Here is a 6,130-nt window from a genome sequence, read left to right as displayed (position 1 = left end):
AATTTATGTAATTCCAATATTAGAGAGACTCATTGTCGGTTAGGCCATCCTTCTAAAGCGGTTGTGAGGCAACTAAGACCAGATATTTCTATCCCTAAAGATTTTCATTGTCAGTCATGTGAGCTTGGTAAACATAAACGGCGTTCTTACCCCCAAAAGTGTCGAAACGCACCGATTTCATATTTGAACTTGTACATTCTGATGTATGGGGTCCTTGTTGTGTTAAAACCACGCTGGGTTTTCAGTACCTCATCACTTTCATTGATGATTATTTTCGCGCTACTTGGGTTTATCTTTTGAAAACTCGTAGTGAAATTAATTCCATTTTTGAGAGTTTCATTTTTATGTCCAAAATCAGTTCAACACATCCATTAAAACCCTACACACTGATAATACAACATAATATTTCTCTAATGAATTTTCTACATACATTAAAACACGTGGCATTGTTCACGAGTCTTCTTGTCCGTACACATCTCAACAAAATGGCGTTGCTGAACGCAAAAATCGCGACTTATTGGATATCACACGCACACTCATGTTTCAGTCTCATGTCCATGATAGATTTTGGGGAGACGCTGTTCTTACTCCTTGTTATCCCATAAATCGTATGCCCTCATCTGTCCATGGCCAAACCCCGTTTTTTGTCTTGTTCCCTAAAGAGACTCATTTTCCACTCATGCCTAAAATTTTCGGGTGTGTTGCGTATGTGCATGATCATCGTCCGGGTCTTAGTAAACTTGCACCTCGAGCCATTCATTGTATCTTCCTTGGTTATTCTCGTGTCCAGAAAAGGGTATCGGTGTTACAGCCCTTCTCTTCAAAGATACTTTACGAGTTCTAACGTCACCTTTCATGAGTTATGTTCTTACTTTCTCGAGACTTCCACTTCAGTTTATGACTTGTTTCCGGAGACTGATATACCCGAGTCACATATTATCCCCACCTATCCTGTGTCAGTGCCCTCTACTCATCCGGTCTCTGAAGCCACAATTCCGGTTTTTGCTGAAATTGACCCACCGACAGAACCTCTGCCATTACTTTTCACATATGTTAGGCGGGGTAAGGGTCAAATTATAGAGACACCAGATTCACAACCAGGCCATAACTCCGGAATGTCCTCAGCTCATCCTTCTGCATCCGAGTAATCTACACTCCTAACTGATACATCATTACCCGATACTTCCTCCGATACACCTGCATATGACCCTCCTGGTGCACCACTGCCCAATATACCTATTGCTTTTCACAAAAAACCACCACATTGTACTCATTATCCGATTCAGGATTATGTTGCCTACTCTCACCTCTCTACTGAATCTCATGCCTATACCACTACCCTTGATTCCTACCCGATTCCCAGAAATGTGAGGCCAGCTCTTGCTCATTCAGGATGGAGGCAGGCTATGGAAGACGAAATTGGGGCTCTAAGATCCAATCATACATGGGATCTTGAAACACTTCCAGTGGGGAAACGGATTGTTGGTTGTCGTTGGGTGTTCACAGTCAAACTGCACCCATATGGCTCTTTACATCGCTTAAAAGCTCGGTTGGTCGCCAAAAAGTACTCTAAGACATATGGCATTGACTATGATGAAACATTCTCGACGGTTGCTAAAATGCCATATGTTCATATTTGCATTGCCCTTGATGCCATTAATCATTGGCCGCTCCACCAGCTTGATATCAAGAACGCCTTCCTTAAGGGTGTTCTTGAGGAGGAGGTGTATATGGAGCAGCCACCAGGGTTCATTGTCGAGGAGGAGGCCTCCAAATGTTTGCAGACTGTGTCGTTCTCTATATGGTGTTAAACAGTCTCCCAGGGTATGGCTTGGTTGATTCTCTAGTGTTATGGGACAGTTTGGGATGACTCGTAGTGCATACGATCACTCTGTCTTTTTTAGAGACTAAAATGGGAAAAGAATTATTGTAGTTGTTTATATGGATGAGATCATAATCACCGGTGATAATGAGGTCGGGATCACCGAACTCAAATAGTTTTTGCAATCTCAGGTCAGCGACTTAGGTCGATTGAGGTATTTCCTTTGCATAGAAGTACCTCTCTCTCCACAAGGAATACTTCTCTCTCAATGAAAGTATGTTTTTGATTTGTTGACTGAGTGTGGCTTGCTGGGTTGCAAACTAGTTGGTACCCCAACGCTTCCTTCAAAGAAGCTCCTCCCAAAGGGAGGGGATCCGATGAAGGATATTGAGCGATACAGACAGTTGGTTGGTAAAATCAATTATTTAACCGTTATGCGACAGGATATTTCCTTTACTGTTAGTGTTCTGAGCCAATTCATGGCTGAACCATACATCGGTCACTGGGATGCTGCTTTTCGAGTCATAAGATATCTCAAGACCAGACTTTGCCTTGGCATCCTGTATTCTGATCAGGGTCATTGCAGAGTGGGTGCTTTCATGGAAGAAGGAAATGGTCAGATATCGGGTTTCTCAAATGCAGATTGGGCAGGTTGTCCGATTTCACGACGATCTACCACTGGATATTGTGTGTTCGTTGGAGGAAATCTTGTATCATGGAAAAGTAAGAAACAACACACAGTATCTAGATCAATCACTGAATCGGAGTATAGAGCCATGTCAGATGTAACATCGGAGATGACATGGATTCGTCGTCTTCTCATAGAACTCGGGGATATTTCTATAGACTTGATGCGGTTATACTGTGATAATCAATTAGCTATCCATATAGCCAAGAATCAATATTCCATGAGAGGACGAAACACGTTGAGGTTGACTGCCACCTTATCAGAGACCTGGTAGTAGGCACACAAGCAGATCCTCCATCCATTCAACCAATTCATATTAAGGCAAACTTTCAACTTGCAGATATTCTCACTAAACCTCTCCGGAAAACTCCGATAGATTTTATTTGTAACAAGTTCGGCATGATTACATCTATGCTCCAACTTGAGGAGGAGTGTTAGTTGTATTGCATTGGGTTACATCCCATATAGTATTATGTAGTTGGTTAAAGCCCATGGGCCTAGATTCGTATGTAATTAGGGTTTCACACTTGTATATATAGGTATTCCTACATTTGTATTTTTCACTCATTTCAATAATAACATCTCTTTCACTATCAACTCTTTCTGTTTACAAAAATCTTAGAGGACGAATTTTAGATGAAGCTCACAAGTCAAGATACTCAATTCATCCGAGATCCACCAAGATGTATCAGGATCTGAAAAGAGACTACTGGTGGCCGAGTATGAAGAATGATGTAGTAGATTATCTCAGTAAGTGCTTAACTTGCTTGCAAGTTAAAGGTTGTGGCTAAACATGGAGTGTCGTTATCAATCGTGTATGATAGAGATACTCGCTTTACTTCAAGATTCTGGAAGAAGTTCCATGCAGCTATGGGAACAAGATTGAACATCAGTACGGCGTATCATCCTCAAATAAATGGGCAGTCTAAAAGAACTATCCAAACCCTTGAGGATATGCTACGTGCTTGTGTTTTCGACTTTGGAGGAAGTTGGGATGATCATATGCATCTGGCAGAGTTCTCCTATAACAACAACTACCATTCGAGTGTCGGTATGCCACCGTTTGAGATGTTGTATGGTAGACATTGTAGAACTCATGTCTGTTGGGGAAATATTGGTCAGAAAGAGATTGGGAGTCAAGAAGTTGTGCAAGAAATATCTTCAAGGTTTGATCAGATCAAGGCAAAAATGAAAGTCGCTCAAGACCGTCAGAAGTCGTATTCTAATAAGCGGCGACGACCAATCTAGTTTAACGTTGGTGACAATGTGATGCTCAATATCTCGCCTTGGAAGGGAATTATTTGTTTCAGAAAGAGAGAAAAGTTAAGTTCAAGTTACATTGGACCATTTAAGATCATCGATCGTGTTGGTGAAGTAGCTTACAAGCTGGAATTACCTGAAGAATAAGAAGGAACTTATTCTACTTTTCATGTTTCTCACATGAGGAGATGTCTAGCTGATGACACGTCCCATGTGCCATTAATAGATATTGAGGTTGATGAGCAGTTAAACTATAACAAGCTGCCTATTGGGGTAGTTGACCGTAAGGAAAAACAACTTTGTCATAAAGTTATTTCTTTAGTGAATGTGATTTGGAAGCATCATAAAGGATCAGATGCTACTTGGGAAGTAGAAGAGGAGATACGCAAGGTTTACACAGACCTTTTTAAGTAAGAGTTAGGTTTCGGGGACGAAAGTTCTTTTAAGGTGGGTAGATTTGGAATATCCCGAAATTTCTAGAATAATAATAAAATATATTATTCGCGTTAGAATAATTAAATTGAGTTAGTAGAATAATAATAATAATAATAATAATAATAATAATAATAATAATATAAAGATAACAGGATGGTGGGCTTTATATAAGGAATTAATTATGGACTTAAGATGGAATAGGCCTAATGTCCATGGGATTAGGGAGAATAAATACCCCCCTTAAGCCCTAATCCCTATCTCCATCATTCTACACCTTAGCTACACAATAAAAAACACACACTTAAGCCTAACACTCTCTAGCTACTCTATCCTATTCAACGATCCAAGATTAACCGAAGGTAAGAAATCATTTATCTTAGCTGACCCAACGCATAGAACCCGACACCGCAGCCCCGGGATGATGGATGACCCGTTTGAATCTAGATCTAACTTTATACAGGTGTTTAATCATCCAAAAACGAGCTTAAGGGCCACCTTAGCTCAGATCTGGACACCCGAAGCTACCTAGGTCATTAATGATCAAATCCCGATCAACCATGGTGCTTAACGGCGTCTAACGGCGCCATAATCGAGAAAAACTTTAAAAACGCGTAATTAGATAGCTGAACTGAAGTTACGACCGTATATGTTTAAGCAGCGCATAAGTATAAGCAACCCGAATAAGTATACACAAAATGTATATGTAGATGGCGTATATTTATATGTGATGCCGTGTATGTATGCCCGTATATGTATATGCGTATATGTAGATATAATGCCGTGTATGTATGCTCGTATATGTACGTAGCGTGTATGTATGCATGTAAGCCGTATATGTATAAGTGTAACGTATATGTATGCAGCGTGTAAGTATGAATGCAACATGTAAACATCTTATGCGCTAGAAGGACTTGTGCATTGGAACGGATTACACGCTGGACAATAACTTATATGCCAATAAGGACTTATACGTTAAAGACGATATTCCTAATAAATGAAAGATAAACGGCGTATACGTACGTAAACGATAGGCATGGACTTGTATGATATATGAACTAAAGATAAGTAAATTAATAAGGTAAGGTAACGGTTAAAACGGGAAATAACTTAGAAGTATAATATAATTAAGAGTAGTTAAGTGATGCTTGTTAATTGATACACAGTTAGCCGTGCATAGTTAAAGAGGGGCATAACCGTAAATTCAGAAAGGAACCGTTTACAGGTGAGTTTTTAGCCCCATTTTCTTGTTATGTTTTTGAGGCTATGTACATACTCGATGTGATTAGTTAATACACTTACCTTAAATGGTAAGTGTATGCCTTATATGATTTATGTGATAGTTATTGAAGTTATGAATGAATGCTTGTCGGTACATGACGATCTTCGGATATTGCACGTATCGCCAGGAAAAGATGATCGATAGAAGATGGGATTGTTTTATATATGATGTACGAATGATATACGTATGTTATATGAAAGATTGAGAGTATGTATGAAAGTTATAAAAATAAATATAAAAGAAAGGTATGGTAAGGTTGTACGGAAGAGAGGGACCGGGCCCTAATAATACTCGAGGAAGAAGGGACCGGACCCTACTAATATATGAGGTAGAAAGGGACCGAGACCTAATAATACTCAAGGAAGAGGGGACCGAACCCTAATAATATCCGATGAAGAAAAGGGGACCGAGCCCCAATAATACTCGAGGAAGTAGGGCGTAATTATCTTTACAACGTATAAGTATGTAAAGTAGCTAGGATTAAATATAAAAGTATGAAAGAAAGAAAGAAAGAATGAAAGGAAGAATGAAGACATATACTTATGTATGCACGGAAGAAAGGTAAGCAGGTTTTATAATATGTATCTTCGGATGTGTATGAAAAAGTATGTGAATGTATTGTATGTTATCTTATTAACTAGAATTC

General features: G+C 39.4%; 1 pseudogene; it reads left to right on the top strand.

Annotated features, from left to right (window-relative positions):
• Positions 1 to 2,199: 2,199 nt before the first annotated feature.
• On the top strand, positions 2,200 to 2,784 carry LOC143543866 (secreted RxLR effector protein 161 pseudogene; annotated as a pseudogene).
• The last annotated feature ends 3,346 nt before the right edge of the window (positions 2,785 to 6,130 follow it).

Source organism: Bidens hawaiensis, unplaced genomic scaffold (genome assembly GCF_021521415.1).
Source record: "Bidens hawaiensis isolate Kalapana, Puna unplaced genomic scaffold, B.hawaiensis_p1.1 tig00000888_1, whole genome shotgun sequence".
NCBI classification, from domain to species: Eukaryota; Viridiplantae; Streptophyta; class Magnoliopsida; order Asterales; family Asteraceae; genus Bidens; species Bidens hawaiensis.
Note: the sequence above shows the minus strand (reverse complement) of the source record. Positions and strands in the feature narration are given on the sequence as shown.